Here is a 14,988-nt window from a genome sequence, read left to right as displayed (position 1 = left end):
TTTAGCCTACGGAAACAGCAAAGCCCTCTTGTGTCTCAACGAGGACATCTGGTGTTCAATATAAGTTATTGCAGTGCATTTGCGCTTATTTTCCTACTACGTGTGGGTGCGAGTTTCAAGGTAGTGTAGGTTGTAATTATATGGCGTGCCGCGTGACAGTCCAGAGGTAGCCTATGGCAAATAAAGTCTCTTCCCCAAACCTCTACACTTTAAAAAAAAAAAAAAAAAAAAAAAAAAAAAAAAGATATATATTATGAGCAATAAGCCTATGCACAAATTCAACTCACATATAAAAAATAAGTGACGGTTGTTTCAAGATAATTACACGATTAGAAGTAAGCTAATTGTTCATGTAATTTAACAATAGACAGAGAATTCTTCACACACTCAGTCAAGGATGGGGTAGGCCACCGGTGACGCACGAGACCTCATGAGATAGGTAGGCCTATTACACGCATGCAGCAGCCACCAATATTTAACGACTCAGGACTGTTGTCTGAACAACGTCTCGTCGTCTCTCTTTCTCTGTGTGTATTTCTATTTCTCTCTGTACTTTTCTCTCTCTCTCAAAACGGACTGCCGTGACCCGGATTCGAACCGGGGTTGCTGCGGCCACAACGCAGAGTACTAACCACTATACGATCACGGCTAACCACCTGTGCGGGTCCCCTGCTGTAGGACAAGCATATAGGCTACAATACCAATCCAGAATTTAAACTGCTGTCACGATTCGGTTATATAAAAGTTGCTGATATAATCGAAATGCATAATGTTACTGAATTAATCGACTGGCATTTTGTCAATGATGATGAAGTAGCCTATGGCAACTTCACACTGCGGTCATTTTGTGGAAAAGTATGGACACTTGCCATTTGTTCTTGTAGTTCTGATCAGTAAAAAGGAGAGAAAATTGATCAAGATTCATGGGAGCCATCCCCTCCTTTCATCTATGATGCTGAACTATAACAGCTGCCCCAATTTCCCGCTCCTCTCCTTTCCTTTCCTACCTCCTTTCCTAGGTAATAGTGGCAGGAAATGAAGTGGTGGTGAGGGAAGGGAGGAAAGCACCAGTAGTTTTGGTTTGGAACATGTCCTCCAGTCTATCAAACTATCCTTTACTGGCCGAATGAGCGTTTCACGGCCGCAGTTCAATTCAATTCAATTCAAAGGGGCTTTACTGGCATGGGAATAAGTAAAGATAAACTAGAATAAAGAAATGTGTAAACAGAGCTGTGTAACATTGCAATATTGCAATCAAATATATGAATAAGAATAGGTAAAAAAAAAAAACTAAAAAAAAAAACTAAAAATACGAACAGAATTATTTTTTATTTTGCTGTAAAAAAAAATATATATATAGCCTAGGCTACGTCTATGTAGTCTACAGATATCAGCACAGTGCAGGAATAGGCTGCACAGATGATTTAAGGTGGCTACAGGCCTATTCCATTAATGCCCTTTTGCTGTCACACCAGCTCACAAATCTTGCTGCTGTGTTTGCACATTGCTGTATTTCACACAGCAGATATAGAAGTTTCTTGTTATTTCTCTCTCTCCCTCTGTGTCTCTCTCTCAAAACGGACTGCCGTGACCCGGATTCGAACCGGGGTTGCTGCGGCCACAACGCAGAGTACTAACCACTATACGATCACGGCTAGCCACTAGGACCGGTAGGAAGCTTTTACAGAGAAACACCATCACAGAATGTGCTCATGATATTGACATAAACATGGTCATGGTTCAAGGACTAACCCACAGACGGGGACAGGAGCAGTCGATAATTACAACACTAATATTTTATTATGAAGGGGCATTAACACTCGTTTTAATAGTGCTGTAATTATTGAGCTGTTATTGAACAGGGAGGTTTAGTAGGCTAATACTCCTGAAGATGAGAGAACATGTCTACTTTGTGATTTGGAAGAAACTGAGAACGAGATTCATTTTATGTTCTATTGTCCGGCTTATGTTGATCTAAGAAATGTGTTGCAGCCTATTACAAAATGACTTCTGTCTTTGTGAATTTCTTCTGGCTAGATGTTTATGAAAAACTTGAACTATGTTTTTAGAGAGGGCAGTTTCCATATTGCTCGCTTCATTTGTAAAACATGGGAAAAAAGGCAATATATTTTGTTTGTGTGATAACTGAGATTTCTCCTTCTTTTACTATTATGTTGTACATGTAGGCTAACTAAGTGATAGTGTCATGTAAGTCCATGTGGGCTGGGCACCTTGTGTGTATGACACTTAAACTAAATCATCATCATCATCATCATCATTATTATTGAGTGTTCCAGTCCCTGTCTGTGGCTTCTGACCTATGGATGTGATTTTCTGTTATAATTGTCCAGGGTTGTAGAGCGCCTGTGCCTTGTGGCCGGTTTGGAGCGCAGGAGGACGCGCTTTATATTGAACCAGCATCTGAATGCATGTTACAGAATGAAGCCACAGACAACTGACATTTTGTCAACGATGATGAAGTCTGGCAACTGTTCACACTGACGTAATTTGGCTAGGGCGAGATCAAATTTGTTCTTGTAGTTCTTGTAGTTGTTCTTGTAGGATCATTACAAAGGAGAAAAAACTGCCAGAAAAGTCTTACTTCCTTGCCTCATCTCCTGAGAAGTGGTGGGGAAGGAACAGCGGTTTCAGTTTGGGACACATCCCTCCTCTCTCTTTCTCCGTGTCTCCTGTGTGTGTGTCTCTCTCAAAGAGGACTGCCGTGAGCCGGATTTGAACGCAGAGTACTAACCACTATACGATCACAGCTAGCCACCTGGACTGTGGTGCATGTGGTGCTGGGAAATATCATCCATTACTACCCCCCCAAATAAGACAAGTGAAGGTAGTCTGTCACTGGTCTGTCTGCAGTGAATCAGATTCAACCACTAGGTGGCAACAAATGACCTTCACTGGGTTCTTGTAGCCTATCATCACAGTCATTCAAATCAATATATTTAGCTGGAGGTATACGCACGCGCACGCACACGCACACACTCACAACAGCAACATTCTTCTCTGTCTGCTGAATCAGGATTTAACCTCTCTCTCTCTCTCTCCCTCTCTCTCTCTCTCTGGTTGGGGGTGGTGCAGCACCTGCTCCAGTAATCTGACTCTCTCTCTCCTGTGCTGGGCTACAGTACATTAATGTGGCACACTAGACAGATTTTTTTTAAAAAAAAGGTGTGTTTCATTTACCTTACCCAGCACTTTATCTATCGACCCTCTGTTCCCGCTGACCCACTGAGTCACAGTCAGCCAATAAGTCAGAGGTGTGAATAAACAGACTCTTGTGGGGAATACGTGTGAGAATAAAGTAAAACTACAGCACATTTGTTCTGGATTACCAAAGGGCAGCAATAGATAAAATAGATTGTTGTAACTCAGAGGTTTGATAACAATATAAACAAATAGAAGAAAGGCAAACAGTAGAAGGAGAACAAGAAGCAAATTTATTTACACCAGTGATTGACAAAGTGGGCTCCGGGGACCTGCAAGTGTCCTTGAAGGAGTGTCTGAATGAGCTAGCATGTCGATCACCAACATTCAAATCAAGATGTCTGTTCATGTTGTGAATTTCAACAATAAGAGGTCGACATGTCAAGTTGGTGTTTGAAACTGCATGAAAAGCTTGTCAGCCTTGTCATGTGTCTTACAGCAATGTTCAACAGCATCATATTCTGGACTGAATTCAAAACCCCAATCATCACATTTTTCCTCCCACTATCTGCAACAGGTACCGGATCAACAATATTGGTCTCGTTCTCATTTTGAATAACGAGGCAAAAAGAATATGCAAGGAATATTATTTAATACTTACATTTCACAAAAACAAAACAAAATCATAACCGCAAACGGCAATTGGTGGGGTCCAAGCACTTGAAAATGTGTGATGTGGACCAATGTGCAGGTGGGATCCCAGTGACATACTGAGCATTTTGAAATTTGAATGAATTTTGCACTGTATACAATGAGTGAGATATAAATACAATGGATGTATATTTAAAGTTATGATGTTGCTATAGTACCACCTATGGGCGAAATGCCACCAAAAAATGACAGTCCAGATGTGCTGTGTGGCAAATTTGGCCAGAATTGGGCAAAATTTGTAGGAGTAGCAAAAAAACAGTTTTAGAAATAACTCAAAATGGCGGACAATCTTGAAGACGGAAATGGGCGGGTCCTACACCAGTAGATGCCAAGGAATCTAGGGATAAAATAAATTTGTTTCTACGATTTATAGTCTCTGAGTTATGGGCATTTAAATTTTAAAAATTTGCTGTAGTGCCCCTCTGATGTTTCTGACTAAATTGGACATGGTACAGTTTACCTTTCATTGTAACAGCACAAATTCTATGTCAAAACACTCCTGCAGACCTGTACTTTCACTACACACTAACATTTAGGTCCAAGCTGTTTAAGAAAAGTCATGACAGGCCCTCAATGTCAGCCATACTGTAATAATGTGACATTTTCACTGTAACAGTCATTTGTAGAATAAAGTATGTAAGACACACTTTTGAAACACACACAATAGTCTCAAGTCAAGTCTTTTTCACACTGTAAAATCTTTATTTTACTGGTTTCAAAGGCAGGTGTGACTGAAAAAAAAATTGTGACAAAAAAAAGTGTAGATGTGTCTTGGTCCTGGTTGAACACATCAGCTGCGGTCCAATGTTGACAATGTTCTGTTAGAGCAGAAACACAAGATTCTTTTAGGTAGTTTGTCCAAGAGTAATGAGTTTACATACGTCCACTATGTAGTCACAGAAGTAACTTTCACTCTGACAACTCATACATGACACACCTTCGCTTTTCACTCTGAGTGATGGTGTTCAGGCTCACACCAAACAGAACAGCTTTGGAGTACAAACAAGTGAAAATACCTGCTGCCATCAGTTTGTTTTAGGAAGTTGGGATAGTGATGATAACGGTGGAAACAAAACACAATACTCTGCCATGCTGTGCAAAGTACTGCAATGTTAGGAATCTTTGTAGTGGATGAAGAGCTTTACTAGCTGCTTCTCATACTGCAACAGTGAATCCATAATTTCAACATCTGATACTATGCTATTACCATACTCTCTTTTCTTGGTGAAATCTACAAATATGCTTCCCAATGGGATTTTACAATATGATTGATTGATGTGTTTATTTGAGTGTCCTGCACCATGGTGCCCAGCCCATATGGGCTTACAAGACACTAGACAACAACAACAGTCAGGATGGCCACATGACACATCATAATATACAGTTCCACAAATTCAAAAAGAGAACGCTTCACAAACATTCAATTTCCATGACAGAAATGTCCTATGTTGGATACAATGTTCTCTGTCTTAGTTGCCATGCATTTTCTATAAATCTTGCTAAGACTAAAATCTCCTCATTAAAGAGCCAACTCAACATATCACCTTCAGACAACCAAAACAAATCGGGGCTCTTCAACTGATTTTTTTCAAATAGATGATTCCTCAAATCGCTGTACTTGGGGCAGTGAAACACAAAATGAAATTCATCCTCAACAACACCAAGATCACAGAAAACACATAAACGTAGCACTTCAGGAATACCTTTATATCTGCCTCTTGCACAGTATTCTTCATTCTCCTCCAATACTGATGGATTACAAGAACAAATCTCATTTATTGAATTTAAAAGTCTCTCTCTCTCTCTCTCTCTGCTAGTCTCAGGTGGCAGCAACTCTCAAAAACCAATTAGAAAGAGTGTCATGTCTGTCTGTGTGTGCGCTTCTGCTTGTGTCTTTTTGCTGTACAGTGCTTGTCTCCCGCTGTACAACACCAGAAAGTATATGGTGTATGAGGACAATCTAATGCAGCTCTTCAAGACATGCCCAACATGCACCCGCACCTGCCAAATTGAAACATTTGTTCTTGGGACCCTTTTATCTGTCACACAGGTAATTGCAACCTTACTACAGACAAAATAGTATCAACACAGGTGTACATATTATTTTACCTTAAAACGGGCTGTTGTTTACATACATCATATTGCTGAATTATCACACACAGGTATGTTCTCACTGCTACCACAAAAAACTGTGGAAAAGCCAGCCCTACATCGGGAACATCCCAGCTGGCAATCTTCAGCTGTCAGCTGCAGTGGCCTTCAATTGTGCTTCTTACATTAAGATTCACAGGTTTTTAATTTTTTTTATATACAGTATATTTTTAATTTATATTTGGTATACTCTGCATGGATTATGGTTCAGTAACATGAGATACGTTTTGATGATGTGGCTAAGTGTGGTAAAGAATATGTGTCGGTTTTTTTTTACAGGTACTGTCATCGCTGCGTCTGGAGTGCATGTGTCCCCGGACCTACTTCAATCACCAGAGAGCTTTCCTCCAGCCAGCCATCCTCTGGCAGTGGAGGGCTGAGCAGCAGCTGGTCATTGAGAGGGCAAAGCAGTCGGGAAAGCCCATCACCTTGGGTGGTGACATGAGAGCTGATTCACCAGGTTTGTACTTGTTAGTTCCGAGTCAATTAACAGTTGAAAAAGATCTAGGCAAAACAGTAGTTTAAACCTCAGGCAACACTACTGTGCGATTTCAATTCTTAGTTGGCGATATCACAAATTTTGCTATCAATTCAGAAACATATGAGCAATATCACACAATATATATTGTGATTCTACGGACAAAATCATGTTACAACATCTGTCAAATCATAAATGCATGCAACTACAATTTGGTTGAGAGTGCAATTTTTTTTTATTCAGCTCTGCTTTTATTTGTACATTGCATTGATTTTGAATTGATATATCAATGCACACCTATGAAACAGTGCCTTCCAGTGACCTGTCTTCATTTTCCCCTTAGGACATAGTGCCAAGTTTGGGTCCTACACAATGTTGAGCTTGGATGACAACAGGGTGGTGGACATCCAGCCTGTCCAGGTAAACTGGAAATGAAAGTGCTTCGCACTATATTATATGTATAACAATGTAACAAAAGCATTGTGTTTTGAATTTTGCCTATTCAAATTACGAATGGAATCCCTTTGAAAATGATCATGCCCATTTTGTCCCCTCAAAATTTTGCTTTGGAGCAATATTTTGCCCATTTTCCACTAAGATAGCATGGCTGTTATCAACAGATCACTCACATTCCCAAGTTTCATATGATACCTATCTTCTCTTTAGCTTTAAAATTTAGCCCACCACAGTCTTTACATCTGAAAGACAGTAATGCCTGTCTCAGAGTTAACATATATATGTTTTTATTTCAGAGTAATGAGGTAGGTAATAGTCCTCGGATGGAAAAAGAGGGATTCCTGGAGCCTGGAGTTCGTGGACTCAGCAGGTTTGAAGGTTGGAGCTATTGTTACCGATCGCCATCCTTCAGTACAGAAATACCTGAGGGAGCAGCGACCTGAGATACGGCATTACTTTGACACTTGGCATGTGTCTAAAGGTACTTTTCAGCACTTGCTATGTAGCCATGTAGTAGCAACTGTTTATGGAAAAAGCAAAGGTTTACACAATACTTACTGTTTTGTATATATTTCATACTAAGCATTAACACAAGAAACTACCTTGATCACAAATGGCATTTCACCTTTGCCTAAATACACTCTGACTAGTTACAGTCAAAGCACACAATCAAAACATGGTCTTATGTCAAAGTTTTGAGGCTATGGTAGCTATGATTTCAAAGTCAGGATATGTCTTTTACCATTGTGTTGTGAAGTCAAGGGAGTGGAATTACATATGCTTAAAAGATTTAATTCATTTTCTCTCCTCTGCTTATTGAATAAGGTCTCTCCAAGAAGATAGATGCTGTGGAGAGGTTCTGTGCTGGAGGAAGAGTACTGTAAACCACCTCTACTGGTGTGCCTCCTCCTCCAAGACAGGAGAAGATGCTGTGGTGAAGTGGAGGTCCATTACCAACCATGTCCAGAATGTCCACCATCATGAGAGTGAGCTGTTTCCTGATTGTGCCCACCCACCCCTTGAGGAACGAGCATGGTTAAAGCCAAGTAAGCATAGGTTTCTGTATTTAAATAACAATATGAATGATTAGTACATGTGTATGAGGAGATGGGCGTATTCAAAAAAAGAAATTGTTTTTCAATGAAAATAAAAATGTTGTTGTGACAGGCTACAACAAAGGATATAATGTGATTGTAAACAATGAGGCACCTGTAATGTTATTGCTAATGGGATGCCTCTTTGCCAATCATATTGCTTGATGAGAACCAACATTTTTATTATTTCTTATTAGACCAATAATTCAACATTTACATACTCATTGTCCTGTCTTTGCTTGTTTGGTTGATCTATTACACAGGCACCAAAGCTTGTGACCTGATGCTGCAGGGACGACTTCTTAAGGACATCTCGCACCTGAGTCCTCACCACCAGACCTCCTCAATTGAAGGCTTTCATAGCCTGATCTTGAAATTTGCTCCCAAGAACGTGGTATTCCCATTCATGGGAATGTTGTGCAGGTTAGACAATTTTGTAAATTACTTGTTTTATTACTTTGGTTGAAATACAGTCTATTCTTGGAAATGGTTAATGTCAGGTTCTGCTCATGTTTGTGGCAACACACAATTTACCACATTAAAAATAGCATCCTCTGCTTTTATCACGCACCTTATTTTAAGATCCAATCGAGAGAACAGAGATCACACCAAATTCAGTGCCAGTTAGTTTATGTTCTAGCTTACACTGCCTGGACACAGTAGGGTCACAAGCTTGACTCCCACCCCCCTAATTCACTCCTTTTTTAATGTGTGTAGATTGCTCCTTGCCGGTCTCCACTATAATGAAAATGCGGACCGTGGTGAGGCGTGCAATTTGGATGGGGAAGCTGTGGTCAGGGTCAGATGGCCGAAGTACAAGAAGGGAGAATACTCTCTCTACTATGTGAAGACTGCTCCCAAATACAGTAAGTTACACAATAGAACCTGTGTATAAAACTTTTCAGCCTCCTGGAGCAACATTGTTCAGTCTCTGCTGATTCTATAATCAATTGAACAAAGATTGACAAGAAGCATACATTTCTGGAACTGCTCCTTTGACAAAGAATAGAACAACAGCTTTTCACATGATGTGATAGAAAACAAGATTTGTGTTTCTACATTGACATTACCATATTTCTTTTTTTCCCCTATAGACTATGTGGACACCCTGCAAAGGCTGCTTCTGGAGGAGGTGGCCTTCAATCCTGGCCCATACCAGGAACTGAGAGACCAAGTGAAGGTCCCTGAAGACCTATGTGCTGCTTTTGAGAGGCCCAACCTGTCATGGTTCGGCCATGACCTGCCTTTGTGTTTCTTTCTGTGTTCCCTGCCTCCCTTGTGTCTCCGCCTACTGGTTTGTCTGTCAGTGTGTAGTGTGGGCGTGGCTCCCTCTCTCCCCCAGCTCCTGCTCCCACACACCTGTACCTCATTACTAATCACCCATCCCCACAGTATAGCTACCCCGGTTGTTCATCCACTCCTTGTCAGTTCATCTGTTTAGTCTACCTGTTCTGTTTGCTTCCGTTTGCTACCTGTTCTGTTCCCGTGTTCCCTACCTTGTCACCAGTTTTTGGACTTCTTGCCAGGTTGGGTTTTGTTTTCCTTGTTTTGCCTTTTGTCAGCCTGTTGCCTTTTGCTTTTTGGAATTCTTGATTTTTGTATTTTACCTTAGTTCTTTATTAAAGTCTCTACTTTAGTTAATCCCTGCCTGTCTGCATTTGGGTCCTCACCACACCTACCCCATAACAGTACGAACTGACCAAGATGGATCCAGCAGACAGGTCTCCTCCCGCTGCAACTGGCTTGGAGATAATTTCCCTGGCCACATATTTTTTCCGGCAAGCAGCCTTGTCAGCTGGCCAGCAGCCGAGCTACCAGCCCAAGTCCCAGTCTGCTAGCTTTGGGCCTGCTAGCCACCAGCCTGCACTCCAGTCGGTTAGGCTCGGGTTTTTGAGCCTAAAACCTGTCTGTCCTGACCAGGCTTTCCTGGAACCCCTGGTTTCTACCACGGATCATCTGGGGAGCCGCCCTGATGCCCAGCGGTCGTCCTTTGAGGGGACTCATCTTGCCTTTTTCACGGGGACCCGTGGAGGCACCAAGAGGCGGCGAGGTCCCCGTGGCTCCCGACGCCACTGGCTCACTCAGCAGTCCTGCGCCACAGAGTCTCCGCTACCCAGCGCCACTACTGGGGTCCAGTCAGTCCCTGTTCCCGAGCCGCGGCAATCTCCAGTTCCTGTTCCTGTCGGGCCACGGCGGTCTCCTGTTCGTGCTGGGTCACAGCACTCTCAGCTTCCTGTGCCACGGAAGCTTCCTGTCGCCGAGCTGCGACAGTCACCTGTTCCTGTGCCTCGAAAGCCCCCTGTTCCCGCTGAGCCGCGGCAATCTCCTGTTCCTGTTGGGCTGCAGCAATCTCTTGTTCCTGTTGGGCTGCAGCAATCTCTTGTTCCTGTTGGGCTGCAGCAATCTCTTGTTCCTGTTGGGCTGCAGCAATCTCTTGTTCCTGTTGGGCCGCAGCAGCCTTCTGTTCCTGTGCTGCAAGAGCCTTCTGTTCCTGGGCTGCAGCTGTCTCCTGTTCCCGTCTTGCAGCAATCCGCTGAGCCAGAGGTGCAGCAAATTTCTGTTCCTGTTCTGCTGCGGTCAGCTCTGGCTGTGTTTCAGCAACCCCCTGGCTTCCTGTTCCCGTCTTCCCTGCCTCGTCACTAGTTTTGGACTTCTTGCTTTTTTTTTTTTTGCCAGCCAGGTTGGGTTTTTCCTTCCTTGTGTTGTCTGTTGCCAGCCTGTGCCTTTTGTGTTTTTTGGAACTCCTGATTTTTGTATGTTTTGCCTTAGTTCTTTATTAAAGCTGCTACTTTAGTTAATCCCTCTGCCTGTCTGCATTTGGGTCCTCACCACACCTACCCCATAACACAACCTGCAGGAAGCTATGGTCTGCCACTGGTCCTGTTTTTCACAGGAGGAGCAGGAGTAAGTAGCAGTTGCAATAACCCTGTCATGCTAGCTTACCTGGGGTAAGGGGGGTAAATATTGCTCCAAAGCTAACCCTTAACAGGCTGGTGTGAAAGCGCCTTAATGGTATCAACCCAAAACATGCTACAGCAATTTCTTACACTTGGGAATAAAATGAAAAATAAAATGTCTTTACTGTAAAAATAATGCAAGTCTTATGTCATTATTATTATTGATTTATTAATAGAAATATTTATAAAAAAGTTACATTAAAATATTACAAAATAAAATCATTCAACATGTAGTGGAGGCAGCCTGAAACCAGTGTATTGTTCAGATGGGAAGGCAGCCCTTATCTTCACGACGACACATGATGGGATCATCACACGGACGTGTCTTCCCAGGTAGCCCCAACACCATCTCACAAAGATCCGGTATGCTGTGCGCCGGTAACGTCTAAACAGAGAATCACTGATATAAGAATGCTAAAATCAAATAACTTTTCATGCATATAGTAAATAAGTGAAATTTAAAAGAAAAGTGGAGATGTTGCAGCACAAAAAGTTGCTTTTCTGACAAAACATTGCAGCAGTTAGATTATAACAACATAATAAAAGTAAAATGGTTTGATAAGCATTGATACAAAGTGGAAGTTGACAACAATGGCATACAGACATACATTGCCATTTTTACTTACTCCTCCTCTGTGAATTGGTCCTGGCCAGTCACCATAGTACTGGACCATGGATGCAAATTCCACTTGGAGAACCCATGGGTTGAGGCATACCGCTGAAAAAAAAGCCTGGGTGTTGGGTCATGCACCTACGTTTACGGATGGGTTATATATAAAATAAAGAAATGATCTCTTTTGCAATTATCCTTATGACTCTGCATTATTTGATTATTATTTTGATGACTTCATCGTTGACAAAATGTCAGTTGTTTGTGGCTTCATTCTGTAACATGCATTCAGATGTAGGTTCAATATAAAGTGCGTCCTCCTGCGCTCCAAACCGGCCACAAGGCACAGGGGTCCGGGTACTAAAGTATAATCCGTTTTCCTGTCAAAAACCAAAAACGATAAAAACGGGCCCATTTTCCGTTTTTCCAATGTCCATGAACATTGAAAATGGAACTGAGTGGAAAAAATGGCTCGTTTTTTGGTTTGGTGTAATTTTCATTTTTCAATTTTCCCTCGCGAATTGACAGGTGACTGAAATCAATGGAGAGGGTGAACCGGAAGTAAAATTAAAAGTGAAATGTGTGAGAACTTTACTGTCAAGAGAACGAGGCACTTTGCGAATGAATTGGTTGCCTGTAGCTTCAGATTAAGCTAAAGTTAGCTAGTTAGTGTGATATATAGTGATATTATTTTAGTTAGTTATTTTAGTCATCTGAGTGCATTGATGCGGCTTACAATATTGCACTCTGAACACCACGACCTATTAAAAAAGACTGTAAAAAATGATACTTTGTATTTGGTAAAAAAACACCATCATGAAACACTGGCATCTAATTTCTAATGACTCATCTCTTACTAACAAATTTAAGGAGCCACCATTGTTTGTATATAGACGGGGACCTAACCTCTGTAACAGGGTGGTCAAGGCCAGTATACAAACAGTCCCTAACCAGACCCTCTTGGCACCTCTGAGAAATGGCAACTATCCATGTGGCAATTGTGCCCAATGCAGTAACACCCATAAAGCTTTTGACTTTAAACATCCCAGATCCGGGAAATGTTACCCGGTGAGGGGTTTCATTACATGCAACACTAAGAATGTGATTTATATACTAAGATGCCCCTGTGACAAGGTGTATGTTGGTAAAACCACACATTGTCTAAAACAGAGGATTAGTGAACACAAAAGTTCCATCAGATGCGCTGATCACCAACTACCCTGTTGCCTGTCACTTTATGACTTGCTCTCACACCATTTCTTCCCTTCGTTTCCAGGGCATTGAGCAAGTACAATTGCCAAGAGGAGGGGACATTGACAAAAGGCTCTGTCAAAGGGAACTCTTTTGGATACACACACTAGGCTCCTTATATCCTATGGGTTTAAATGTCGATTTTGACATGAGTGTCATGTTATAATGTGGAGTTTTTGTGAGATTTCATGGGTTTATCTGATAACCTAGGGCGTTAGGAACTGCACTTTATGACAACCTTACTGATGTCTGTGCAGTTCCTTTACCCCTTAAATATATATGTTAAGTATTTTTCTTTTCTTTTCTATTCTGGTTGTTTGTCATTTTTTTGCACACTGTGCTTGTTGAGTGTTCGCACTTGTGATGCGGATTATACATCCTCTTGTGTTCCATCTAGTTATTAATGTATTTTCTTTGTGCATCTAGAGAGGACTACACACTAAGTATCTGCTGAACTATACTTCCTATCTGAGCAAGAGCAATACAGCACAGATGTTATCTATACAGCTGATTGCACTGATGATCATATATGGACCTAGTTCATTGTGAAGGCTGCTTTGCCCTGATGAAGGTCTTGTGGCCGAAAGCTTGGCACTTGATTGATTAAAGAAACATGCATGGATCTAAGTGTGCAGAACCTTCTTCCTTTATACTGTTCTTCAGTCTTCTGGCACCTAGCACATTCAATAGTCGTGAGTGCGGTGATCTTCCACAGGGAGTAAAAAAAAACCCCAACTATTTGTTAAGTTTATTGCTGATGAACAAGATTAGTGGAAGTTTGGTAGGGTTAATGATTTAAACTCAAATGTGGATGTTTTCATAAGGATGGCAGCCTTGTGTAGTGCTCTCATATAATTGCAGTGTCCTGATTATGGGAGAAAAATGTTTTTTTTTAAATGTTGCTATGCACGTTGCCTATATGGATGGAATAAAATGACAGATCCGTAGGAGATTTAAATTTTGATGTGGAGTCATAATTAAACTTAATGTTAACCTTAATGTTGTTATGGCACACTGATTGTGTGTTTTCCATTGTTATTGTTTCCTTATTTTTTCCTTCTGTTGATTAGATCCAGCTGACTTTTTATAGAAGGGTTTAAGACCCCACTTCTTACATGAATTTAAGATTTCTTCTTTTCCTCAACTGAATACAATTTTTTTTGAATGTAGGTTATGTAGTATTTTTTGATATATGGGATTTTGTATGTGATATATGTTATGTTATTATATATCTGATATACATGTATGTTTGATATTTCTGAAGTATGGCTTTTGTACTACTGTTATTTGCTCTATGTATTTGTTTTCTATGTACTTTATTGATTTGTTAAGTATTTTTGGATGTTTATCACCCTGGGTGTTTTGGATGGTTAACCACACCTGCCACCATAGAGCTTGTCAGCCTATGGGAGTGCATGATGTATAAATATGGGTGTGTTTTCCACTTTTCAAACTTTTTTGACCTGACGAAGATCCAAGTAGGATCGAAACGTTGTCACCATTAAACTTTTGTGGCATGGAGCAAGTGTGCAGGCGTTACTCCTTTTTTCATTGACAGTTCTTCTGATAGTGATGTGCGTATAACTACTCCTTCACCACTGATTAACAAGAAAATTTAAAAACGGCACTTCATATCAAAAAGGTTGCCGACCCTTGCTGTAGAGTAATAAGTAAAGTAATGTGATAACTTTTTAAAGTAATACATTACATTTTCCAAGTAACTTGCCCAACACTGGCTACTACTGCTACCACTTCTATCACTACTACTAGTTCAACTGCGACTACTACCACTAGTGCATGTACAAACACCAAGTCAAAGGGACTGTTGCTAGGACAGCAAGCACACTTAAATTTTCTTCAGAAAATTTAGCCTTTTTTAGTTATCATTATTGTTATGCATTAGTTTGGGAAATATAGTAATATACCAAAAATACATTAGATGACGGCATCGCACTGTTTGCCTTAACGACTTTTATTTTGAAATCTCTAATATCTAATACAGGAAGCCCAACTGAACCTCCCGCTGCGAACTTTACAGTTGTTTTCTCGCGTGCGTGTGCACGTGCACGTGTTTGAGTTTGACGGAGACCAGTGGTAAACCTCCGGACCGGACACAGTATG

General features: G+C 41.1%; 2 non-coding genes across 2 annotated transcripts; both read right to left on the bottom strand.

The window, feature by feature from the left end:
* Positions 1–577: 577 nt before the first annotated feature.
* Positions 578–649, bottom strand: trnah-gug (transfer RNA histidin (anticodon GUG)). Its single transcript has one exon. It is a non-coding gene; the product is annotated as a tRNA-His (tRNA).
* A 934-nt stretch (positions 650–1,583) lies between these two features.
* trnah-gug (transfer RNA histidin (anticodon GUG)) lies at positions 1,584–1,655 on the bottom strand. Its single transcript has one exon. It is a non-coding gene; the product is annotated as a tRNA-His (tRNA).
* Between the last annotated feature and the right edge of the window lie 13,333 nt (positions 1,656–14,988).

The sequence above is a fragment of the Centroberyx affinis genome, unplaced genomic scaffold (genome assembly GCF_046629955.1).
Source record: "Centroberyx affinis isolate AG114_WGS23_722 - 3 ecotype Tasmania unplaced genomic scaffold, CSIRO-AGI_Caff_v1 ptg003698l_1, whole genome shotgun sequence".
NCBI lineage: Eukaryota > Metazoa > Chordata > Actinopteri > Beryciformes > Berycidae > Centroberyx > Centroberyx affinis.
This window is presented reverse-complemented; position numbering and strand designations above follow the sequence as displayed.